Raw genomic sequence first — 27,115 nt, 5'->3', positions numbered from 1 at the left:
GCTTGGATCCTAACTTGCTGTGGCTCTGGCGTAGGCTGGTGCCTACAGCTCTGATTAGACCCCCAGCCTAGGAACCTCCATATGCCTCAGGAGTGGCCCTAGAAAAGGCAAAAATACAAAATAAATAAATGAATAAATAAAATAAAAAATCTGGTTTGGGAAGAAAGCCAAAATCCCTCATTATCAACAATAGGGCCTTTTTGGATAAACATTTACCTAAATCCAATTCTTCTTCTTCCCCCCACCCCCTTCCTTGGACAAGAAGCTCCTCCTTCTCGGGAGCCGGAGTGGCCCTGTTGGAAGGGACCATGTTCAACGTTTCCATCATAAGGCATGTTTTTCCGGGGTTTATTACTCAGCTGTAAAAATGTGCTCTGGGCAAGAATTTGGCATTAAGTCTCATCTCTGAGGTAATTGGTGGGGATTTTTTTTTTAAACCTCTCTTCTTTTTACAGACAATCTTGGGAAAGGAAAACAAAAAAGTCAAGAATTCACCTTAACTATGTGCTTTGGCCCCTATGAGTTTTCCTCTTTGGTTTGGTTTGTTTGGTATTAATTTTGTTCTCCACTAACCAGATATTTCAAGGCGAATTTATAGAGGCTATAACCCCAGACCTTCGTTCATTTCTTCATTCCTCCTTCAGCAAATATTTACCGTGTGCCCACGACACGCCAGACACTGTTCTAATTTCTTTTTATGGCCACATTTGTGGCATATGGAGGTTCCCAGGCCAGGCGTCAAATGGGAGCTGCAGCTGCTGCCCTGTGCCACAGCCATAGCAACACAGGATCCGAGCTGCATCTGCTACTACATGGCAGCTTACTGCAATGCTGGAACCTTAACCCACTGAGCAAGGCCAGGGATCGAACCTACATTCTCACGGATACTTGGAACCTGCTGAGCCACAACTGGGAACTCCAGTTGTAGATTCTGAAGACGCCACTAATCCACGTGATCTGGGCTCTCGTGGGGCTGGTTGTGCACACACACACTCGCACACAAGCCTCACATGTTTCCCAGCCAAAAAAAGAAAAAAGGAAAAATTCAACTTGCACTCAGTGGAGGCAGAACGGGAAGGGATCCAGGCACCGCCGCTCTCAGGGTGGAGGAGCCGGCCTAGGAGGACCTTCCAAGGGGCTGACATGTCCTCTAAGACTTTGAGGTTAACAGGAGCCTCATGCCAAGTCTGGGGAGAAGCCGGGGAGAGAGGTGAGCACGCATGGAGGAGGATGGAAAGAGCACGGGTGTGTTTGGAGAAAACGGAGAAGGCTTCCTTTCCAGACAGCCTTGAATGGAGGGTGTGGGAGAAGATGACACAGGATACCTGCGGGGGCAGGGAGGCACAGGTGGATCAAGCAGAGGGATTTTAGCTTTTCTTCATGTGCAAGGGGAAGCCGTGGAAAGATGCTCTCTAGGGCATGAAATGGTTGAACACTATTTCTGGAAGGCCTTCCTGTCCTGGGGTTGGAGGACGGATTGAAGAGGGGCACGGTGGCCGCGGAACCCATGCAGGAGGCTGAAGCACCTGCCTGGATGTGAGTCCTCTGCCTGCCGGTTTAAGAAAGAAAGGGGCCTCAGGAATGGAGCAAGGGAGAATGGGACACGCCCTGCTGGGGGAGGGGAGAGGAAAGATCTGGGGGTGGTGGGGTCTTGGGAGCAGAAGGGGGCTCAGGGAGGAGCCCCGGTGGACACGTCCAGCTAGAGTCTGGGATGTACCTGAAGCCATGATGCCAGGTAGTCAAGGAGCAGGAGAGGTGAAGGGAGGGAGGGGCCGATGAGAGGGTCTCCCTGGCTTGTGGTCCAGCCTGGGGTGGTTCTGATGTTGAACCCCCTGAGGAAGCGCAGTGGGAGGAGCTGTACAGACTCATGTTCAGACTCTGCCTCTGCCTTCACCCAGCCTGGGTCCAGCCTTGGCTCCACCACTTTCCAGCTGCTTCAGTTTTCTCCTTCAAAAAATGGGAATAGGAGTTCCCATCATGGCGCAGCAGAAACGAATCTAAGAACCATGAGGTTGCAGGTTTGATCCCTGGCCTTGCTCAGTGGGTTAAGAATCTGGTGTTGCCGTGAGCTGTGGTGTAGGTTGCAGGTGTGACTCAGATCAGGCATTGCTGTGGCTGTGGTGTAAGCTGGCAGCTATAGCTCCGATTGGACCCCTAGCGTGGGAACTTCCATATGCTGTGGGTGCGGCCCTAAAAAGCAAAATAAGTAGGTAAGTAAGTAAGTAAATAAATAAATAAATAAATAAAGGGAATAATAATACCGTCGGGCTCGTGGCATTGCTCTGAATTGAGATGGGTTCATCCATGTAATCAGAACAGCACCTGCTCGTGTACGGGCAGGTAGAATTCTATTTCCCACAGGAGTTGAAGGGATTAATGATCCCACAGGGTCATTTATTCTACAAGCCCCTCTAGCCCACCTGCCCTTGTGTGGGGCTTGCTCTCGGCCAGAGGACACATCCATTAACTAAATAGATATAACACGCATTGACACATGTTTCTGGGAAGGAATAGGGATCTACAAGAGAGAATAACGGAGGAAAGAGAAGTTAGATCATGGTGGGTGGCCAGGAGGGCATCTCTGAGGATGTCACATGTCATCTGCATAGGCTTTAGCTAGGAGGAGAGTGGGGGGATCATTCCAGATCTGGGGAGTAACAGAAGGCCCTGAGGTTGGATGGAACATGATGTGTTCGAGCAACTGACTGTGAGAAAGTATGTTTGGAGCAGACCAAGCAAGCGGGAGCGTGGCTGAGAGGCAGCAGACAGAGGTGGCTCCGGTTTGGCTGATTCATGGTCAAGAGCTGAGGTTTTATTCTAAGTGGGGTACAGGCATGATTGAAATATTTTAGTCAGGAAGAGAGAAAGTCTGACTGATTTTTTTTTTTTTTTTTAATCTTAGGGCCTGGCTGGTGGCATATGGAAATTCCCAGGCTAGGGGTCAAATCTGAGCTGCAGCTGTCAGCCTATGACAGAGCCACAACAACGCCAGATCCAAACTGCGTCTGTGACCTCTACCACAGCTCACCACAATGTGAGATCCTTAACCCAATGAGCGAGGCCAGGGAATGAACCCAAATCCTCATGGATACTTGTCGGGTTCTTAACCTGCTAAGCCACAATGGGAACTCCCTGACTGATATTTTTAAAACATCACTTTGGCTGCTCTGTGAATTGGGTATAAATTGGGAGGCAGAGGGGGGAGTGCCGGTTAAGAGATTTAGAGGAAACTGCAGGAAAGTGGCTGAGGCTGTGATTGTCCAAGAACGATGGTGGCTTGGACGAGGGTGCTGATTGTGTGGATGGAGAGACATGAACATGCCCAAGAAGAGTTTTCAAGGGAAAACCAATTCCTCGTCTACAGCACTGCCTTGGAGCTTCATGAAACATGCATCATCTATTCACTCCCCTGCTCCGATCCCATCCATGGCTCCCCAGTGCTTTTAAGATGATGCCCACAATTTTTTGTTGGTGTCACCAAGCCCCCATCCCCATGGACTACCTGGAACTCCTCTGGCCTTTGCATTTGTGCTGTGGGCATCTTGGCCTTTCTTAGCTCTCAGAATGCACCTGGCTCCTTCATCCCTAGGGGGACCTTACCCCTGCTGTTTCTTCCTACTAGAATCTTGTCATCCCTCTCCAAGCCCACCCTCCCAACTCTACGTCCTTCTGATGTCAGTTAGCCCACTGCTGTTATGAAAGGAAAAGATGGAGAAGGTCTTCAAGGACCAAACGAAAGAGGTCAAGAAACTACAGTTTAGGAGTTCCCCTTGTGGCTCAGTGGTTAATGAATCTGACTAGGAACAATGAGGTTGTGGGTTCGATCCCTGGCCTTGCTCAGTGGGTTAAGGATCTGGTGTGGTCATGACCTGTAGTGTAGGTTGCAGACGTGGCTCGGATCCCGCGTTGCTGTGGCTCTGGCATAGGCTGGTGGCTATAGCTCCAACTAGACCCCTAGCCTGGGAATCTCCGTATGCTGCAGGAGCAGCCCTAGAGAAGGCAAAAAGACAAAAAAAAAAAAAAGAAACTACAGTTTATCCACCAGATCAATCTGAAAGCCGTCTAAGATCAGCTCCCATTATCCCAGCTCATGCTTGGTGCCATTAACTGGTTGGACTGGCAGAGAGGGTATCTAGGGTGATTGAGGATGCATGCAGGGGCTGAGCTCTACCTGCCTTACCTGGTCTCATGGTTACAAGAAGCCTGTGAAGGACATGTGGCAGATGGGGACATGGAGGGTTCAAGAGAAGTGGCTTGCTCATGGCCACTCAGGTAGTAAGTGGTGGGCAGGGTTCAGGACTGGTCTGAAGGCCAAGCACACAGTCTGTCCAGCAGCCAGGCCTAATCCCTTAGCTCCCTAGGCTGTTCTCCTTGAAGGAGGGATGATCTGAGTCAAGAGGAAGAGATGTCTGCGTGTCTGCCTGCTCTCGACTGAATTGCACCCCCCCCCCCTTCTCCCAGATGCATAGGTTGAAGCCCTAACACCCAAATGTGACAGTATTTGGAGGTGGGGCCTTAGGGAGGTGATTCCAGTTAGATGAGGTCATGGGAGTGGGACCCTCATGCTGTGGTTAGTGGCTTTATAAGAAGAGGAAAAGCGGTCCCGCTGTGGTGCAACAGAATTGGTGACCTCCCTGGAGTGCAGGGACGCAGGTTCCATCCCTGGCCTGGCACAGTGGGTTAAGGATCCAGCATTGCTGCGTTGCCACAGCTGCAGGCATAGGTTGCAACTGCGGCTCGGATCTGATCCCAGGCCAAAAAAGCAAAAAGAAGAAGAGGAGGAAGCGAAAGCTCTTTCTCTTTTCCATCAGAGGGTGAGGCCAGAAGGAGAGCTGAATCCAGGAAGAGGGCTCTCATCGGAAACTGAATCGGCAGCACTTTGATTTTGGGTCTCCCAGACTTTAGAACTATGGGAACTAAATTTCTGTTCCTTAAACTGCCTCGTCTAAGGTATTTTGTTATAACAGTCCAAGCATACTAAGACACTGTCCTCCCTACTCACTGTCCATTGTTGCTTGGGGGGGCCCTGGGTCCTTCCATCCTCACCCCTTCCTTCTTGCCTTCCTTTGACCTGGTGGGGAGGCCACGCTTCTCCAGATGGATGCTTGGCCACCCTTCAGAACCCAACCTATAATCCCTCAAACGCAAAGGTAAGGCAAGAAGAATCAGAATTGTATTTGTCCCCATGCTTCCTATTTCTCAGATGCAATATTAAGGCAGAGTAAGGTCAACGGCCATTCCAGCCTAACTCAACCTCTTCTCAGCCGTGGCCCTGGAAGCCTTTAAATGCAGCCCAGTCAGACCCCATGCAGGTTGTCCCTGCTGGCAACTGTCAGAATAGTCTGGGTTGGAGTTCCCGTAGTGGCTCAGTGGTTAACAAATCCGACTAAGCACTATGAGGTTGCGGGTTCGATCCCTGGCCTTGCTGAGTGGGCTAAGGATCCGGCATTGTCATGAGCTGTGGTGTAGATTGCAGATGTGGCTAGAATCCCGCGTTGCTGTGCCTGTGGTGTAGGCTTGGCAGCTACAGCTCCAATTAGACCCCTAGCCTGGGAACCTCCATATGCCACGGGAGCGGCCCTAGAAAAGGCAAAAAGACAAAAAAGAAAGAAAGAAAGAAAGAAAGAAAGATGGGTCCATCTGGCAACTCTGGTAGTTTAGCACTGTTTTCAGAAACAAATTATTCCCTTGAGACCTCATGTGCCCGGGTAGGCAGGGCTTCAGAGCAACCCTGAATTGGATCGCAAGGCCCTGGCTTGCCCACCCCTCCAGCAGGCCCTGCTCTCAGTGAGCGGCGGTCGGGCTCTATCTTGAAGGGCAGCAGCAATCCGGCATGGTCTTCTCCCAGCCCTGGTCTATGTCCTGCACCACCCGTTCTTCTCAGAGGCCTCAGCCTGCCTTGCAAGGGAAGCCCCAGGTGGAGACAGTGGAGGACAAATCTGGAGGGACGTTTCTTGCTTTAGGTCTGGCACTCCCAGCTTCCTCCATGACAGGGCCAGGGGGTCCTTGGTTCAGGCTTCTTGTGTGCCTCAGATCAACTCAGAGCATCTTCCGGGAGAGCAGAGATCATCTTTTCTAGAAAAATGAAATCTTCCCGGGGCTCCTGTTGTGGCTCAGTGGTTAACGAATCTGACTAGGAACCATGAGATTGCAGGTTCGATCCCTGGCCTTGCTCAGGGGGTTAAGGATCCAGCATTGCCATAAGCTGTGGTGTAGGTCACAGACATGGCTCAGTTCTGGCATGGCTATGGCTGTGGTATAGGCCGGCAGCTGTGACTCCAATTAGATCCCGTAGCCTGGGAACCTCCATATGCCTCGAGTGCGGCTCTAGAAAAGGCAAAAGACAAAAAAAAAGACATCTTCCTGACCACCAGAAAAGAGGCCCAGCTTTAGACTCTGCAGCCATTTGGAACGCCCCACACAGAGGAGCTTGCAGGAGGCTTGGCCACCAGCAAGGACCAGAGAGAGCCTGACACTCTGGAATCAGTGCACGTCACCCATCCCTTTTGAGTGAGGATTTCCACGGGCCTTATAAATAGTAATTAAAAGATACAGCATCCCGGACGGGCTGGTGTCAGGATCACCATTCGACTGAAGAGGGAAAGAATATCATTCCTCGGCTGGCTGATGAGAAGGCCTTGCAAGAGCTGCCCGTGGGCCAGTGGAGAAGCGTAACCCCCCCTGAGTCCAGGCTGGACAGGTGCTAAGCCTGTAACATGCGCTGTGAGGTATGTGTAATTATCACCCACCTTTTACAGATGGCAGAGCTGAGATCCAGAGCTTCTTTCTGCCTGGGAGCTGACACAGGAGGGACTCAGTCTCGGGGATTCCAAGCCTGTGGTGTTTTCACTGCTCCTATGAAGCCTCCAAATAATTATTCTTTACATCTGCAAAGCATGTTATAGTTTACAAAGCTATTAAACGTGCATTTTATTCTTTCCTTATCATAACTCAGCTAGGCAGGAAGTTCAGAGGTGACGAGGCCCATTTTATTGATGAAGGAATGGAGGCTGGGAGAGGGGGAATTAATTGCCTATATTCTTATAGCAGCCACAGTAATTCATGTCTATATAATGATTTATAGCTTACAGAATGCAAGGCCACAACCATGGCATATGAAAGTTCCCAGGCCAGGGGTTGAATCTGAGCTGGAGCTGTGCCCGTGTGTATACCACAGCTGTGGCAACATCAGATCCTTTAATCCACTGCACCAGCACTGTACCAGGCCAGGGATCGAATCCGCAACTCTGCAGTGAGCCAAGCCACTGCAGTCAGATTCTTTTTTTTTTTTTTTTTGTCTTTTTAGGGCCACACCTGTGGTGTATGGAGGTTTCCAGGCTAGGGGTCGAAGCAGAGCTGTAGCTGCCAGCCTACACCAGAGCCACAGCAACATGGGATCTGAGCCGCGTCTGTGACCTACACCATAGCTCACGGCAACACCGGATCCTTAACCTACTGAGCAAGGCCAGGGCTCAAACCTGCATCCTCATGGATATTAGTCAGGTTTGTTAACCACTGAGCCACTACGGGAACTAAGTCAGATTCTTAACCCTCTTCTCCACAGCAGGAACTCTTGCTTTCTGATTTTGGATATCGCAATAGCTCCATGAGGTAAGTAGGCCTGCTGTTGTTATTATTATTATCATTGTTGTTGTTATCTTCATTATTATTATTGGTAATAGTATCATTACTGTTATATCACAGGTGAGTCAACTAAGATTCAGAGAAGTTAAGGAAGAAGATGAGAAATGAACATTTATGTATCATACCCAGAGCTAGATACCGTAGCTATGGCATCTCACTGAATCCTAGTAGCCCTCAGGAAAATATTTGCAAAGCCTCTTCATTCATCCAATCATGTCTTCATTCATGAGTGTTTGAAGACCAGTGTTTATAGGACACCTGCTGTGGATCTGTTACTGGTCTAGGCACAGAGAATACAGCAGTGAACAAAAGAAAATCCTGGTCTTCACTGAGCATATATTCTTTTGGGTGTGGCTGAAACACACCATAAACGAACATGTAAATATATACTATACCAGAGGGCACTCATGGCAAAGAAGGAAAATAAAGCAGGATAAAGGCGAGGTGCTCAGGAATGACAGGATGGTCTGACTTGGCAACACAAGTAGAGATCTGAACACACTGAGAGGAGAGGGGTTTCAGTGGGGTCTTGAAGAATGATTAAGAATAGATTCACTCAGTGGTTAATGAATCCGACTAGCATCCATGAGGACGCAGGTTCGATGCCTGGCCTTGATCAGTGGGTTAAGGATCTGGTATTGCCAGGAGCTGTGGTGTAGGTCACAGACACGACTTGGATCTGGTGTTGCTGTGGCTGTGGTGAAGGCCAGTGGCTACAGCTCTGCTTCGACCCCTAGCCTGGGAACATCCATATGCTGTGGGTGCAGCCCTTAAAAAAAAAAAAAGAAAAAGAAAAAAAAGAAAGAGTGGATGTGCTTCAGTGGAAAACAGAGGAGAATCCCTGGTGTGATGATCACTCCAGTGAGGGCAGCTTTTCTATCAGGAGGGTTTAAAGTGACCATTACAGTGTTACTTCGTTGAATCCTTACAACCATAGGATGTGGGTATTGAGGGAAATTGAGGCTGAATGATGTTTACTGCCTCATAGCTGATAAGTTGCAGATTCAAGACTGGAACCTGCCCCTGCCAGGTACCAAGCTGGTGTTTCTGCCCATCCCAGGCCCTCTGTGGGAAGGCTCTGGAGGGAGTGTGTGGAGGGAAGCAAGGGGAGGGTGATGGGAGTGCAGCCAGCCCATGGGGGAAACCACACCCTATAGGACTTGAAGGCCAGGCTACGAATTAGGGCTCCATCCTGAAGGTGGTGGGAAACCACGGAGCGGGGAGGTCTTAAGCGGGGGCAAGACAGAAGCAGCACTCTGCTTCTGGAGAGGGCAGGGGAGAATCTAGGAACCCCCCGGGGCAGCTGGAGGGATGAGGGTGTCATGCACTAAGGTGGGGAGGTGAGGGGGGTGGGGAGTCTCCCCTCTGCCAATCCCGTTAAGGAAATCGTGCCTAACGCCAAAGTTCTTAGACTGGAATCCAGGACCACTTTGGGGGTGAGGAGGGGAGATATCTCAGCAGCCGGATGGGGAAATATTACATCTTTCTTTCTTTTTTTTTTTTTTAAATCTTTTTTTCCTTTTCTACGGCTGCTCCTGCGGCATATGGAGGTTCCCAGGCTAGGGGTCTAATCGGAGCTGTACGCCAGAGCCACAGCAACAGGGGATCCGAGCCGAGTCTGCCACCCACACCACCGCTCAAGGCAACATCGGATCCCCAACCCACTGAGCAAGGCCAGGGATAGAACCCGCAACCTCATGGCTCCTAGTCGGATTCATTAACCACTGAGCCACGACAGGAACTCCCATTACATCTTGATTTGTGTTGTCCTCTGGAGCGCATCATTTCTTCTCATCATCAGTGTAGGCACCAGCCCAGAGCAGCACCGTCAGTGACTGTGACTTTGTCATCGGTACAGACACCACGTGTTTTCAGGTCACATTAGAGTTGTTACAGGTATCTTGGGACTTTGTTTCTACTCATCCCTCCTTTAAAACTATGAAAGGTAATGGGCTCAAGACCAGATTGTGTTGATTGATACATTAACAAGAAGCACCAGTAATAGCACATTGCAACATTTTGATAACTATATTTAAATGTAATTACTGTGGCTTGGTTATTTGATTTCATTCATTTAAAAATATTATTCTGAGAGGGTATCCTTAGGCTTTGGCAGCTGTCAGATGGGTCCACCATCACACACACACACACACACACACACACACACACAAGGTTTAGAACTCTGGGATGGGACCTGCCTGATTCTTAGGCATCTTATGCTTTTCATTCTCTCCACTGGTTCCATAAGAGACAGTTGTGAATCTGGTCTGAAGGCTGAGGTCTGGTCTTGTGCAACTCCTTAGCCTCGGGGTTCATGAAGAGAGCTCAGAAAATGTTATTTTAATTTGGAATTGATGGAGCCAAGAGTTTTCACCCACATTTGGATTTCTGGCTTCTCTTACAAAATCAGAAGGTCTGGCAAACCTGGGACACTCCACCTTCCAAGGTGAAATGACTGGGGTTCAGTGGCAGCCATCCTTGGGGACCGAGTGCCCTTCCCCAGCCAGCCCCAGCCCCAGGTACCCTGATGAGCTCCAAAGGTCTTTGAGGTTTTGGTCCCCAGACGGGAGACAGATGTGATTTAGGGATGACCCTGAGTCACACTCCAACTCCAGGGACAAGCTTAAGGGCAAGTGGTGATTCTCTGAACTGCTCCCATCAGCACCACAGGCACCATCTGAAGCTTCGGCCAGACAGGCAGTCACCTTGGGAGCCGTGGACAGCTCCCGGCCTCCTGGACCCCAGCCTTGCTTCTGGCTTCACTGAACTCACTCACTGCCTGCTCCTCCAAGCTCTCCCCCTTCTCAGACCTCAGGACAACTGTCACCTCCTGGGCAGGGAGGGTTACCTGACCGTTCTCTAAATTTGCACTCCCAGCCCCCCTCACACTCAAGACACTTTCTTGCTTCTCTGCTTTCTTTTCCTCAAAGCTCCTACCTTCATCCAAAAATGACATTCCTTTCACAGAACACTGTAAATCAATTATAATGGAAAAAATAAAAATCATAAAATAAAAAAAATTGGAGTTCCCGTCATGGCTCAATGGAAATGACTCAGACTAGCATCCATGAGGATGCAGATTCGATCCCTGGTCTTGCTCAGTGGGTTCAGGATGTGGCATTGCCATAAGCTGTGGTGCAGGCTGCAGATGTGGCTTGGATCCCTCGTTGCTGTGGCTGTGGCGTAGGCCAGCAGCTAAAGCTCTGATTTGACCCCTAGCCTGGGAACCAACATATGCCATGGGTGCGGCCCTTAAAAAAAAAGACAAGAAAAAAAAATGACATTGCTAACTTACTCCTTTACCAGTGGCCTTCACATTGCCTGAGTCCTGCATGACTAGACCCTGGTGGTCCTTTGCAAACTTTTGATAAATAGCGAGGAGTAAACAGACAGTAAGTAGGTGGAGGCCTTATACCATCCTGGTCCCGCACCTCATCTCTCTCCTCCCTCCATCCCTCACTCAGGGGTCAGAGTCAGGCTCAGAGACTGGGCAGAGATGACCATTTAGTACCTTACCTGGTGATTTTAAAAAGCTGACTTTTAAACTTTTGTCAACATACTTCTTTTTGCCTTTTCTAGGGCTGCACCTTCGGCATATGGAGATTCCCAGGCTAGGGGTCGAATTGGAGCCATAGCCACCAGCCTATGCCAGAGCCACAGCCACTTGGGATACCAGCCGAGTCTGCAACCTACACCACAACTCACGGGAACACCAGATCCTTAACCCGCTGAGCGAGGCCAGGGATCGAACCTGCAACCTCATGGTTCCCAGTCGGATTCGTTAACCACTGCGCCACGACGGGAACGCCTGTCAACATACTCTTGCTTCTGCCTTCCTGAGGGTCCCTGGGAACATCACTGGATGTTCCTGCCCTGGTTTCCTCATGCATGTCCCAGGGAGAAATAACATTTTCCTCCTGGGCCTGGCTGTTTGTGACAATGAAATGCCATGGGGACATGAAGTGCCCACCAGCACCAGAGCACATAGTAGGTGCTTGGCGAAATAGCTTGACCCCTTCTCCATCCCCACCCCCACCCCCCTTTTTCAGTTGGAGCCGGAAGAAAGCTCGTCAATCACAGGATAATTTATGCAGCATGATATGCCTTTATTATTCCACGCTGAGTCGGGGCTTCTACTGTCCAATGAAGGTCAAAAGGAGGTATGGCTTTTATCTCTCCAGCAACTCTGGAAGCACTGGGGGGAAGGGGCAGACTCACAGAGGTTTCCTCTTGAAAACAAACAGATCCTCTCCCCTGGCCTGAATAGCTTTCCTCAATCAAAGCTGTAAAAGTCTGCAAGCAGCGGGACTTTGCCCTGAGCCTGGAGGGGGCTAATAAAGCATTGAATGGAGAGAGTGACCCCTATCTGGCAGAGGGGTCCCCGCTGGGCCCAGGCCCGCGCCTGCTGCCTCGTGGAGAATTCAAAGGTCACGTGTCATTAGTCAGTGTCTTAGCGCGACCCTTTCAAAATTATCGATAAAGGGGGAAGGAGACCCCTTCTGTTGCGAATCCCCAAAAGATTTTCTTCTCTCTTTTCTTTTCTTTCTTTCTTTCTTTCTTTTTTCCCCCCACTGTTGGAAAAGCAAGGCTGTGACATCTTTTTCTTGTTTTCTTTCAGAGGCGAAAAGAACCAGTTTGAAATCAGGAGTTTCATGCTTTGGAAGACATAAAAGTCAGGACCGGAAATTTTTCTTTGGGATGCAGTTTCTCGGTGAAACCCTGGCTCTGAGAAGCCACTAGATTTGGGTTCCCATGAAAAACCAGTCTCATTCCATCCTTGTCCTGAAATTCTTCACACCGGTTCTAAAAACTCTGGAAGCCTATCTTTCCTCCTTTCTAACCTCAGATTGGCCCAAGGCCTGGGCCCTCTGTAAAGACATGACAGGGCGCACAGGGCGCTCACATGGCTGTGAACCTCTGGCCCTCTCCTTCTCTCTCCGTGACTCAGTTTCCTCATCAGAACAGGGTCCCAGACCCAGGGAGACCCTGGGATGACCTCAGTAGGGTCTGAGGAGCACTTGAAAGAGATGATCGGCCCTTCCTCCCCGGTGAGAATGACAATGATCATCTTTCCTTTATTATTTACTTAGCCAGGCAGTTTATAGCTGAGGCCAATGTGTGGTTGTGGTGGCGTTAATATTTAATCCATTAGCCACGGATTGATTCCACGACATTCCTGGGTTTATAGGTAGTCGTTATATTGCTTTTTATTTGTTGCCCATTTTGTGAAGTAATTAAGGCCCACACGGTACCTCATCTGCAAATGGCCGCTGCAAAGACAATGCTCGCATGCGTGTGTGTGTATGCCCGGGGATGCGTGGGGAGTAGACTTGCGTTGCATCCCGCACTTAGCAGGGAAGGTAGGAATCACCTATAGTCAGAAATCCTCCAGGGAATTGCTTAAACCATTCAGAAACCACCGTCTTTGGGAGTTCCTGTCATGGCTCAGTGGTTAACACATCTGATTTAGCATCCATGAGGACACAGGTTCGATCCCTGGCCATGCCCAGTAGGTTAAGGATCTGGCGTGGCCATGACCTGTGGTGTAGGTCATAGGCATGGCTTGGATCAGAGTTGCTGTGGCTGTGGTGGAGACTGGTAGCTATAGCTCCGATTTGACTCCTAGTCTGGAGGCTCCACATGCCTCGGTACGGCCCTAACAAAAACAAAGCACTCTCTCTGTGGTTATGTGTGTATAACACTAACCACATGTACACAACTGTTGGAACAAATTCCTTTTGCTTTGCCCTTCAGATGAAGCCCTTGGCTAGTTTTTAAGGGGACAGTTTAATGTAAATATTTTGTTTCTTTTCTTTCTTTCTTTTTTTTTTTTGGTCTTTTTGCCATTTCTTGGGCTGCTCCACAGCAACTCAGGATCTGAGCAAACCTGCACCACAGGTCACGGCAAAGCCAGATCCTTAACCCACTGAGCAAGGCCAAGGATCAAAACTGCAACCTCATGGTTCCTAGTCAGATTCGTTAACCACTGCGCCACGACGGGAACTCTGTTGTTTTGTATCTTTAAACGCAGAAATCTTGCTCCTTAGGGTAAGATGCTCAGAGGGACCCCTCCCTATTTACATCTTTGGCATTAAAATCGAATTTAAATTAAATGGCCTTGTCATGTGACCTCCACAATAGCTGGTTTTTTTTTTTTTTTTCCTCTCCACATGCCATCTTTGAGTATTGGGCTACTTTATCTCCAAATAAATTAATATCCTCACATCTCACTCACCTCAATGGAGGGGAACAGCCCTTGGGCAGGCCAGCACATGCCACAGGTAAGCCACATGGTCTTATAAAAATGATGAAGATGACATTGAACCAAAAAGCAGTGCCTGTGGCTGGGGGATGGGACTCCCCCCTGCCACCAGCTGGCGGATGCCTGGTAGAGAACTCAAGGCAGGAGCTCTGGGGTGGTTCTCCCTCCAGCAGAAGAATTCCTGGAGGAGGAATAAGGGCTGCATCATTGTTCGGCCCCGGTCATTGTCAGGCCGGGATCGAATGGGATGGGCAAGGGACTAGAGGTAGGCGAGGGGGAGATTAAGGGGAGATGGGGCTTTGAGGGGTCGGGCTGTTATGGTGAAGAAATCCCTAACGAAACTGAGCTTATTGTCGAGATGAATGAGCGGGGGTCAGAACCCGTGCGCTCCCGGGGGCTCCCTGAGCAGGGTGCTGGCTTCTGCTTCCTTTCCTGACCCATTGCCATCTCCTCTCCGCTTCCCTCTGGCCCCTCAGCTCACTGCTTATCGCCTCTGCCTGTTCTATCAGGGGAGGCTGCGGGCACCTCTGGGACAGAAAGGAAGATCCATTTGCTTCTAATTCCTCTGGGCTGGACCAGGGCCTGGCCAGAGCAGCTCAGCATTTGGTGGACAGCTTCTGAATCCCTCTGGACTCTGCTCAGAAGCATTTCAGAGCCCGCCAAAGGCACTGGCTGGCTTGCGAGCAGGGCCTGGTGTGTTTTCCAGTGGTCCCCAGAGGACCTCCAAATCAGGTCCCCTCTAAGGTTTCTGGATGCCTCAGTTTCCCCATCTATGAAACAGGCTTGGCATTACTTCCTAGCTCAGAGATCCATGCTAAGGATGAAATGAACAAATGCATGAAGAATGCCCGGCATAGAATTAGCTGCTGTTATTATTGCTGTTGCTGATTTTTTAGGGTTTTTTTTTTCCCATTAATGTTTTATTTTCATCATCACTCATTCTTATTTATTACTGTTTCTTATGTTACTTCTTGTGATGTATACATTTGTTGTTATTGATTCCGCTTCTATGCGCTCTCTTTTTATTATTGAGGATTAGCCATTATGACTGTGTTTCTCAATGATTATATTTTTACGGGCAGAGTTTTTTTTTTTTTTTTTTGCTGTCAGGCAGGAGTGTGATATGCAGCAGTATGATTATTTATTGTCCCTAACAGTGTATGTACACATCCGTCTCAAGTGATCATGATCAGGTATGACGCTTAAGTATTTTTCCCTGTTCATCTGTGGTGGAGACTTTATATATTTATTTATTCCTTTATCTGATTTTTGAAACTGAAGAGTAGTTCATTTACAATATTGTAAATTCAAGTGCATAGCAAAGCGAGTCAGTATACTCAATATATATGGATATTCTCTTTCAGATTCTTTTCCATTATAGTTTACTACAAGATATTGAGTAGAGTTCCCTGTGCCACACAGTAGACGCTTGTTGTTTACCTTTTTTTTTTTTGTCTTTTTAGGGCTGCACCCGAGGCATGTGTAGGTTCCCAGGCTAGGGGTCAGATCGGAGCTGTCGCTGCTGGCCTACACCACAGCTACAGCAATGCGGGATCCCAGCCGCATCTGCGACCTACACCACAGCTCACGCCAAATCCTTAACCTGCTGAGTGAGGCCAGGGATTGAACCTGTGTCCTCATGGATGCCAGTTAGATTCGTTTCTGCTGAGCCACAACGGGAATTCCTAATTGTTTTATATATAGCAGTGTGTTTGTGTTCCCAACTTCTAATTTATCTCACCCCTCCTCCACCCCACCCCCTTTCTCCTTTGGTAACTGTAGGTTTGCTTTCTATGTCTGTGAGTCTGTTTCTGTTCTGTAAATAAATTCATGATTTTTTTCCTTTTTTTTTTTAGGGCCGCACCTGCGGCATGTAATTTGCCAGGCTAGGGGTCGGATCAGAGCTGCAGCCGCTGGCCTCCCCCACAGCCACAGCAGTGCAGAATCCAAGCCTCCCTGTGACCTACACCAGAGCTCCAGCAATGCTGGATCCTTCACCCACTGAGTGATGCCAGGGATCGAACCTGAATCCTCATGGATACTAGTCAGGTTCGTTATGGCTGAACCACAATGGGAGCTCCTTTTTTTTTTTTTTCTTTTAAATCACAAAATAAGAGGCATCAAAATGTGACATATCTCATTTGGTTCTTTTCAGACTTTTTAAGAGGATACAGTTACCAAGAGGCAGGGGATGGTGTCACCTGTGCTATGCCCTAGCTTTTCCCCACATAGAATGTGGGCAGCAGCAGTATCTACTTCATGGGCACCTGTTATGTGGCCTCCATGGGACACGGTAAAGCTGTTAGCACAGGATGGTTCACAGTATCAGCCAGTGTTAGAATATGAGACAATTCTTGGGGCCTGAATTTCTTCCCCAGTAAATGAATGGGCTGCCTCCTAGCACCTCGGTCCTCTGAGGACTTCTGGTCTACCCAGTAGTGGGTAATCCAGTGTTTGGTAAGTGCCGCCTGAGACCAATTCCCTTCCCCTGCCCACTGGCTCACCCTAGAGCCCCTGAGAACCCCGGTGAGAGAGGAAAAGACAAACACCCAGCAGGGCCTTTCCCCTTGCAGATACTTCCACAGGGAGCTCTGCAGTATCAGCCCAGCCAACAGAGCAGTGAAGTGAGAAAGTAAATGGGGTGCCTGTCCCCCCAGGAGGAGGGGAGACAGCAGGGTTCTTTTTAAGTTTTCCCTTGGGGATTGCCATTTTATTAGCATAGGAATAAATAAGACCAGATAAGAGCCCTCTGGTTTTACATCTGGGGCTGTAGGAACTGTGTCTGGGGGAATTCCAGCCTGGGAGGCGGGCGGCAGGAGCCCACCGGGCTATGCAGCCAGCAGGCTTCCCAGCTCAGTGGGAAGCAAGTTTTGACAACAGCAATGCTAATTGATGAAATGTTCTCATCAGAGATAACAGGGCAGAGAGTGATCACGTTTTTATTTCTTTTGGGCCGGGAGGGCCTTCCCTTCCTTCAATATTTCTATTTACCCCTGTATATTATATCCGAGTACCAGCGCTCCACCCCTCACCCCCTTGTGTGAGTTCTTCCTGAACACTGAGACTCCATCACTCTTCATCTTAAATGTTTATTGGAGGTCCCCTTGTGGCTCAGGGGAAACGAACCCGACTAGTATCCATGAGGACGTAGGTTCGATCCCTGGCCTCGCTCAGTGGGTTAAGGATCCAGAATTACCATGGGCTGTGGTGTGGGTCTTAGATGTGGCTTGGATCCTGGGTTGTTATGGCTATGGTGCAGGCCCACAGCTGCAGTTTCCCTTTGACCCCTAGCCTGGGAACTTCTGTGTTCCCTGGGTATGGCCCTAAAAAGCAAAAAAAAACAAACAAACAAACAAACAAAAACTTACTAAAAACTTCCTTGTGCAATTGCCTTTGGTTTTCTAGGTTTGATTGGAATTTGAGACTGAGGCTGGCTAGGGCTCTGGACTTTGGAGTTTTGGGATTGAATCCTGGTTCTGCTCTCTACTGGTATGTGGGGAAGGAATTTGCACTCTCTGGGTGGGCTTGACTTTTCTTATCTGGCAAATGGAGATTTAATATATCCATTTCTTTAAGAAGTTACTATGCAGGAACAGGTGGGGGAAAATGCTTTCTTTTAAAAAACAAACAAACAAACATGAAAATCCAACAAAAACCCTTGACAAAAGACCCTGATAAGAATATAAAAAGGCAGCCAAAGATTGGGAGAAAATATCCCAACACATAAAATGTGTAATCAGAATATACATAGAATTCTCTCAACTCAATAAAAAGAAGACAAATAGCCCAATTAAAAGAATGAGCCAAAGATTTGAACTCTTCTCCAAAGGAGTTATGCAAATAGTCAATAAGCCCATGAAAAGATACTCAACATGATTAATCATCAGAGAATTGCAAATTAAAACCACACTGAAATACCACTATACACTCATCAGCATGGGGAGAATCAAAAAGACTAATAGCACTCCTGTTGGCCAGGGCCTGAAGCAATAGAAACTCACACACTGCAACAGGAAATGTTAGAATGGTACAACCACTAAGAAAACATTTTGGCAATTTTTCATTTTGTTGTGTTTGTTTTTTATTTTTTTGTGCAGCGGCTTGATGTGGGATCTTGGTTCCCAGACCAGGGATTGAACCCAGGCTGCAACAACCATGAAAGCACCAAATCCTAACCACTAGACCACTAGGGAACTCCCATATGAGTAGTTTTTTAAAAATAAAATTAAATATATTCCTATTATATGCCCCAACAACCCCACTCCTAAGTATTTAACCAAAAAGGAATTAAAATCTTGTACATGAATATTGACAGTAGCTTTATTTATAACAGCCCATATGTCCATGGGTAGGGACTGGATAAATTGTGGTATAGCCATACAATGCAAAACTACTCAGCAACAAAAAGAAATAAATTAATGTTACACACAACAACATGAATGCATCTCAAAAACGTTATGATGAGCTGAAGAATCCACACACAAAACAGTACTTACTGTATGGTTATATTTCCTTTCTTTCTTCCTTCCTTCCTTCCTTCCTTCCTTTCTTTCTTTCTTTTTTTCTTTCTTTCTTTCTTTCTTTCTTTTTCTTTCTTTCTTTCATCTTTTTGCCTTTTCTAGGGCCGCTCTTGCGGCATGTGGAGGTTCCCAGGGTAGGGGTCGAATCGGAGCTGTAGCCACCGGCCTACGCCAGAGCCACAGCAACTTGGAATCCGAGCTGCGTCTTCAACCTACATCACAGTGCAGGGCAACACCGATCCTTAACCCACTGAGCAAGGCCAGGGACCGAACCCCCAACCTCATGGTTCCTAGTCGGATTCGATAACCACTGAGCCACGACCGGAACTCCTGTATTGTTATATTTCTATGAAGTTCTCGAACAGGCCAAATGAAGATACAGTGAAAGAAATAAGACCAGTACTTATTTCTTGGAGGATGGTAAGAAAAGAGCATAAAGGAACTTTCTGGGATAGTGTTTTCTATGTCTGTTTGGGTGGTGGTCTCATGATTGCGTACAAATGAAACGAGTATTTCATTGAGCTTGTACATGTAAGATTTGTACATTTTATGTACATAAATTATACCTCAATATAGTCATGTTAAAAACATAATCAGACATATTGTCTTCATTATTAAAAAGAGAAAAGCAGGAGTTTCCATCGTGGCTCAGTGGTTAACGAATCCAACTAGGAACCATGAGTTTGCGGGTTTGATCCCTAGCCTTGCTCAGTGAGTTAAGGATCCAGCATTGCCGTGAGCTGTCGTGTAGGTCACAGACGTGGTTCAGATCCTGTGTTGCTGTGGCTGTAGCGTAGGGTTTCAGCTACAGCTCTGATTTGACCCCTAGCCTGGGAACTTCCAATGCCACGGGAGCAGCCCAAGAAGTGGCAAAAGGACAAAAAAAAAAAAAAAGGGAGAGAGAGAGAAAAGCAGACCAATTACAATCCAACTCAATCTGGATGGAGGCCCAGGAAATTCTCTCTCCTAAACTAACCCATGGGCAAAGTCAATTCTATTTTATTTTTTTAAAAAAAAGCTCTTTTCTTTTCTTTTTGGGTCTACAGGTGTGGCATATGGAGGTTCCCACACTAGGGGTTGAATTGGAACTGCAGCTGCTGGCCTATGCCACGGCCATAGCAACGGGGGATCCATGCCGCGTCTGTGACCTACACCACAGCTCATGGCAATGCCGGATTGTTAACCCACTGGGTGAGGCTAGGGCTCAAACCCACATCCTCCTGGATACTAGTTGGGTTCATTACTGCTGAGCCAAAGTGGAAACTCCAAAACATGGCTATTTTCCACCAGAATGGCTACAATGAATTAAAAAAGGAGAAGAGATCATATATTGGTGAGAATAAGGAGCAACAGGAGCCCTTCACACATGGCTAGTGGGAAAGTACATTGGTAAAACCACTGCGGAAGACTGATAATATCGGATAGAATCTTGCATACCTTCGAGCCCAGTTATTCCATTCTGAATATGTGACAGAGAACTGAGTCCACATGTCCACCAAAAGACAGGATGGCTCCAAACTCGAAACTATACTAATGGAAGTTGCAGTGGAATGCGTCCACGGATTGTGGGATGCTCACACACTGGTATACTACGCAGCATGAAGAATGAAACAAATGCAGCCACACACAACCAAGTACTATTCAGCAGAAGCAGCCAGACTCAAAAGCATATACGCTGCCGAATTCCATTTATATGAAATTCAAAAACAGGCAAACTGAATATAACAGCAGAAGAAGACTGAGCAGGGTTACTTTTGGTGTGGAAGGTGGTGGGAATTGATGGGGATGGGGCACACAGGATCCTTGTGGGGCAATGGGTATGTTCTGTGTCTTGGCTGTGTTGGTGGTTCCCCTGGTGTACACATTTGTCTAACTCATGGAATCACAGTTAAGCGGATTGCGTTTTATTGTATGTAATTTGTTCTCCTCTAAAGTTGATTTTTAAAAATACCCATTTCAGGGAGTTCCCTTCGTGACTCAGGGGTTAACAAACCCAACTAGGATCCATGAGAACACGGGTTCGATCCCTGGCCTAGCTCAGCGTTGCCCTGAGCTGTGGTGTGGGTTGCAGACATGGCTCGAATCCCACATTGCTGTGGCTGTAGCCAACCGCTGTAGCTCTGATTCATCCCCTAGCCTGGGAACTTCCATATGCCTCGGGTGTGGCCACAAAAAGCAAAATGATAATCATAATAAAAATACCCAGTTCACAGGTTGATTTGAAACTAACTAGTACAAAATAGCCTCTTTTTGTTGTTGTTGTTGCACCCAAGGCATGTGAAATTCCTGGGCCGTGGATCCATGCCACAGCAACAACCCTAGCCATTGCAGTGACAGCACCAGATCCTTCGCCTGCCACGCTACAAGGGAACTCCAAAAAATATTAGTTCGATCATCAGTGAGAAACATACTGAAGAATCTGAAAGGATGTGAGTTGATGAACTGACAGATCTCTCTCTTCTCCAAATTAGTAGCATAGAGATGAATTTGGTCCCGAGTCTGAGAACTTGGCAAAAGGAGCCAGCCTTGAAGGTTTTAGACAAGGGCCACAGGAAGGGGTCAGTCACCCAACCTCCCACATCAGGCCTGCTTTTTCTTCTGGGGACCCACAAGCCCTGCATTTTGAAACTGGGGTTCAAACACCTTGTTGCTATCTGGACTGATTTGGCTTCCCATCCTTTTAAAAATATATTTGGTTATATGTTTTTATTTGCTTGATTGGTGTTTTTTTTTTTAATTGCAAAGATGTATATATGCTCTTTCACAGAAAACAGAGAAGTAGAAAGAAGAAAATCACCCCATCCCTCCTCTCTAAAATAACCACAAAGTTGAGTGTATGTCTTTCTAATTTTGTCTAGATGTGGATTCTTTCTTGCTATGGTTGGGATCATACTCTAACATAGGCAATTTCCACACACCTATAAACTCTCTGCCAATGCCATTTTAAGGTACAGAGCATGCCCCCATGGTCTTACTAACTGTGCCTTCTTATTGCCCATTTTTTCATCATTATAGGTCACTTTGCAGTGGTTTATCATCATTTAGAGATGTTTTCCCCCTGTGATTAATTTCCTCAAGATAGACTGTAAAAAGAGAACTACTATGCTATAGTAATATTTTTAAGGCCTTTGTTACATAGTGCCAACTTGTTCTACACTGTCGGTCACCAGCAGCAACACACGGGTTCCACTTTTATCACACTGCCAGCACTAGGTTTTATTTTTTGCAAAAATCATTGGTCTTTGGATAGGCATATAATCTTTCCTTTCTAATTATGTTCTATGATTCCTTCCGACATTGATTATTTCCCCATATATTTGTCAATGACTTGCACTTCCCCCTTTTGGTAAGCCTCAATCCTTGACCTTCCCTACTAATCAATTAGGATCTCAGATTCTTCTTTTGCAGGAAGATTACCGAGCACCAACATGGGTAAATGATGGTGCTGAATTCTTGACTTCTCTGCGCTTACTGAGATGGATCAGGTGTTCTGCACCAGCCCCCAAAGTGCTGGTTCTCAAACTTGCCCAAGATTCATTTGGGAGGGAGCTGGTCTAACTGAGAGATGCCTGGACCCACCCCCTGAGATTCTGAGTTAGCAGGACGGTAATGGGCTTGAGGAATCTGCATTCTTAGTAAGTATATTCCAAGATGATTCTGATGCCGGTGGTCCATTAAACCCACAACAAAGTGAAAAACACTGCGCCCAAAGAGAGGACTGGTTGTCATTATCATGATTTTCACCTAGGCAAGGTGAGTTTTGGGAACAAGGAATGAAAGAATTCATTGTCTCTAGAAATGGCCTAGTGTCCTGTAAGCGCTCAATACAGGCTTATTTCATTGGTTGATGCTTCTTAATTCCAGGCATCCAGTAGGTGCTTATTAACTATTATTTCTGTTTAGTTATGAGGGGCCAGGCATGCAGTAGACACACAATAAAGACAAGTCACACCAGGTAAATTCAAGGGCAAGGCAGCAAAATAGGTGCTCAGTAAATGTGTGTGACGAGCAGCCCTATGGCCAGTAGGTAGAAGAGACGGGTCTTAATGCAGCCCAAACATTATCTCAGGGAGAATAGGGTTGCTGGGAGGTTTCTTGGGTGCCTGGTCTGCAAGGCTGAAGGAAGAGGTTAAAAGATCAACAGACTTACATTCCAGACTCAACCAGAAGAACTGGCCAATCCTGTGAGCAGGGCTGTCTCCCCAGACCCTCAGGCTTGTGTCTCTCATCATATGATTTGCCTTTTCCCTGTGCGTTTTTTGTTAAGACCTGAGCCCCTTTAGAAGCTCATTTGCTCATGGCAGCAAGTTTTGAAGGGTCCATCACCTGGCTAATCACAGCCAAAATCCCACCCCTGCGTCCCCCCCTTTCCTTTCTCTTGGACTCTACCCTTTCGTACTTCTGGAGATGAAGTCTTCCCTAAGACCCATAGGAAAAAACTTAACTCTTCTCCCCAGTGGAGCCCTCCAAAGACTTTTAAAAGGGTGCAGAGTTCTTCCTTTGAAAGATGGGACCTCCCGGGGTGCTAGTTTTTAATTTTTCTTCATTTTTTTTTTCTTTTAGGGCTGTACCTGTAGCATATGGAACTTCCCAGCTGATGGGTCAAATTGGAGCTGCAGCTGAGCCTATATCACAGCCATAACAACACAGGATCCGAGCCACATCTGCAACCTCTGCTCCAGCTTGTGGCATGTGGGATCCTTAACCTGCTGAGCGAGGCCAGGGATCAAACCCTCATCCTCACGGAGACTGTGTTGGGTTCTTAGCCAGCTGAGCCACAATGGGAACTCCCTGGGTGCTGGTTTTTGAACAGAAAAGCAAGAGTAATTCTTGCCTTTTTTGTGGATTAAATGCCATTTTGAGCTTTTTTTTTTTTTTTGTCTTTTTGCTATTTCTTGGGCCGCTCCCGCGGCACATGGAGGTTCCCAGGCTAGGGGTCCAATCGGAGCTGTAGCCACCGGCCTACACCAGAGCCACAGCAACATGGGATCCGAGCATCATCTGCAACCTACACCACAGCTCACGGCAATGCCAGATCGTTAACCCACTGAGCAAGGGCAGAGACCGAACCCGCAACCTCATGGTTCCTAGTCGGATTCGTCAACCACTGCGCCACGACGGGAACTCCTAAATGCCATTTTGTATTTTGGGGATACTCTTTGTGTTTGCTTGGCGAACATTGTCCATAAGCCTTATGGTCCAGCCAGGTGCAAAATTTCATCATCAGCCCATGAAAACTCCTGGGACACAATACCTCATAAGTGTTCACCAGAGCATTTCCTTATGAAACAGGGGAGATATGGTCTCTTCATGGAGGTGTTTGCAAATTTGCGTCTATGTGAGCACAAAGGTTTACTCTTCAGCGTAGAAAGAAATAGCATCCATGCGAGTCAGCTGGCTGTATCCTCTGCAGCAAAATTCAGAGATTGTCACAGATATTGGAAGGAATAAAGAATGGAAACATGGGGATGGGGGGAGAAGAGAGAGTGCAATCCTTAGCAGCCGGCAAAAGTGATATCAAGACTATATGGTAACATAAGATGTCCACGAGCCATTTGTAATTGAAATACAGAGGTTACAGCAGTGCAAATTCTTCATCTCAGTAAAATTCATAGACCCAGAAAAAAGTCTAGAAAGATATTTATCAATCTATTCACAGTGGCAATCATAATGGAATTCCAGGAGATTTTAATTAGTTTTTATTTTTATTTATTTGCTTTTTTAGGGTCACACCTGCAGCATATGGAGGTTCCCAGGCTAGGGACTGAATCGGAGCTGCAGCTGCTAGCCTATGCCACAGCCACAGCAATGCAGAATCCGAGCTGGGTCTGCAACCTACACCACAGCTCATGGCAATGCCGGATATTTAACCCACTGGGCAAGGCCAGGGATCGAACCAACATCCCTATGGATACCAGTCAGGTTCATCACCACTGAGCCACTATGGGAACTCCTAGGAGATTTTTATTATTCCTTAAAAATTTTTCCATGTTTTCAGAATAGAATAAATATATTGTGCTTTCTCCATATATTCAAAGTTTATATCCAAAGAATGTTAAATGAAAAATAATTTTTTCCTTTCTTCACAGTCACCATTCCCATTTTCTAGAGCTAAATATGCTTGGCAGTGTGTAATCTTCAAAAAATTCAAAGCATAATGGAGTTCCCGTCGTGGTTAACGAATCCGACTAGGAACCATGAGGTTGTAGGTTCAATCCCTGGCCTTGATCAGTGGGTTAAGGATCCGGCGTTGCCGTGAGCTGTGGTGTAGGTTGCAGACGCGGCTTGGATCCTGCATTGCTGTGGCTCTGGCGTAGGCCGGCGGCTACAGCTCTGATTAGACCCTTAGCCTGGGAACTTCCATATGCCGTAGGAGCGGCCGTAGAAAAGACCAAAAAAAAAAAAAAAAATTCAAAGCATAATAAAAATACATTAGATACATTGTGTGTTTAACACAATAGTTTTATACTATGTGCACTTATTGGGGACTTCAGCTGTCTCATTCTTTTTAATAGCTACATCGTGTTCCGTGGTATGGATATGTCATAATTTATTTACATAGTCTCCTCTCAGTGATCATTTAGGCCATTGATAGTATTTTTTCTTATCCCTAAATGTCATAGTACAATGTAAAAATGGAGGAAAGTAGGAAAGCAGGATGCCAGGGAGTCAGGGATTTGAGCATGAGGGAGAAATTGATTCAGAGCAAAGGATTACAAAAAGCACAAACAGGAGTTCCCATTGTGGCTCATCAGAAACAAATCTGACTAACATCCATGAGGACGCAGGTTCGATCCCTGGCCTCGCTCAGTGGGTTAAGGATCCAGTGTTGCCATGAGCTGTGGTGTAGGTCATAGATGCAGCTCAGATCTGGCGTTGCTGTGGCCGTGGGATAAGCCAGTGGCTACAGCTCCGATTTGACCCCTAGCCTGGGAACCTCCATATGCTGCGGGCGTGGCCCTAAAAATGTACATATAAAAAAAGCAAACAGCGAACTGAGTAAAACAAAACTCAACAAACCAAAAATCTCAAAAATTCTGTAGTAAACTCCTTCCTGGCCCTGTTTCCTGTCCTGCTAAGCACCTATCCTGAGGGAACAGGGTTGTTCTCAACAACCTGACGACACCATGAGCCCCTAGGAGGAACAATTCAATGACGTTTAAGCAATTTCTTCTTTGAATTCAGGACACATAATTGTTTTTCTGTTGGCTTGCAGATATACACTACCATCTGGTAGAAGTGTTGGATATATGCGTTTTATTGCTCAGGAGAGAGATAAATACTTTACTGGATATTGCATCTTGCAAACCTGAAACCTAACATAGAGTCCTCTCTTGAATGTGGAGTTATGTGCAGAGCAAAGCAGTGTGCCTGAGTCTGCCTAGATGGCTCGGAGAAACTTTCACAAAAGAGGGCACCATGGTGTTGGGTCTTGAAGGATGAATAGGAGTTTTTTAGTTACAGTGTAGAGGAAGGGCACATTGAGTAGATGAAATGGCTTGTGCAAAGACATAAACATTTTAAATAAGATTTGTTTATTTGAATCATGGTGAGTCATCTGGTGTGGCTGAAATATGGGGAAGTAGCTGGAATAGCCTAGAAAGACAGGTTGGGCCAGGTTGTGAAAGTCTTTGACTGCCAGGTTAAGGGGATTTAATTTTTTATTCTGAAGGCAGTGGAGAGCTATGGGAGGTTATAAGCAGGAAAGTGAAACAGTAGAGTTGATCACATTGCCAGATAGATTGGCTGGATAGGAAGAGAGTTTTGGAAGCAGGAAGATAAATGAAGAGAAGACAAAGAGCCCTGGGAGTTTTCTTTTGTTGTTCCTTGGTGATCCCAGTTCTTATTAGGAGAGTTAGTACATAACCTACGAAGGATATTCCACTTTTATGTATTTCTTTTGTAACCAAACTCTCGTACCAGTTAATGTACATGAGTATTCCTTGCAACAGTACCTATATTAGATGACCCATATAAAATTGTTATTTTTGTAGGTCTGAAAATGGTCAACTCTTGATAATTTCATATGATTCAACTTAATAGTAGCAAAGCATTTGCCGAGACCTCAATGCTGCTCAACTGGAAACAGGTCACTTGTGGCATCCGTGTGGATGGACCAGCTTAACGTGCGTGTGCTCTAGCATTACCTCTAAAATTAAGGACTTTCTGTTTTTTTTTTTTTAAGGCATGATAATAGTATTATGGGTATACTTCAAAAAGCCGCTTTATCTTTCCGCTAGCCAACCTGGACTATTTACAGTTAAAATAATATGATGTTTGATATTTGCTTCAAAATAGTCTGGGGCAGGGTGGGATGGGTGGGGGAGGGTGGATGGAGAGAGAGAATAAACAAGATTGGTCAAGGATAGATGCTTGTTGAAGCCTGCTGATGGACACATGAGAATTCGTATTACTCTTTGGTCTGCTTTTGAATAGGCCTGGGAAACTTCTATAACATGCTTTTGAAAATGCACAAGGTAGAACAGTTTTTAGAGGATGCAGTCATTTGTGCAAAAGGAGGGGATGAATGGAAGTACATATACACACGTACTACACACTGGTACAGGCATAACAATTTTTTTTTTTTTTAGGGCTGCATCCTCGGCATACGGAGATTCCCAGGCTAGGGGTCTAATGGGAGCTATACCTGCCGGCCTACACCACAGCCACAGCAACACAGGATCTGATC

This window comes from Phacochoerus africanus, chromosome 1 (assembly GCF_016906955.1).
Source record: "Phacochoerus africanus isolate WHEZ1 chromosome 1, ROS_Pafr_v1, whole genome shotgun sequence".
Classification (NCBI taxonomy): Eukaryota; Metazoa; Chordata; class Mammalia; order Artiodactyla; family Suidae; genus Phacochoerus; species Phacochoerus africanus.
Note: the sequence above shows the minus strand (reverse complement) of the source record.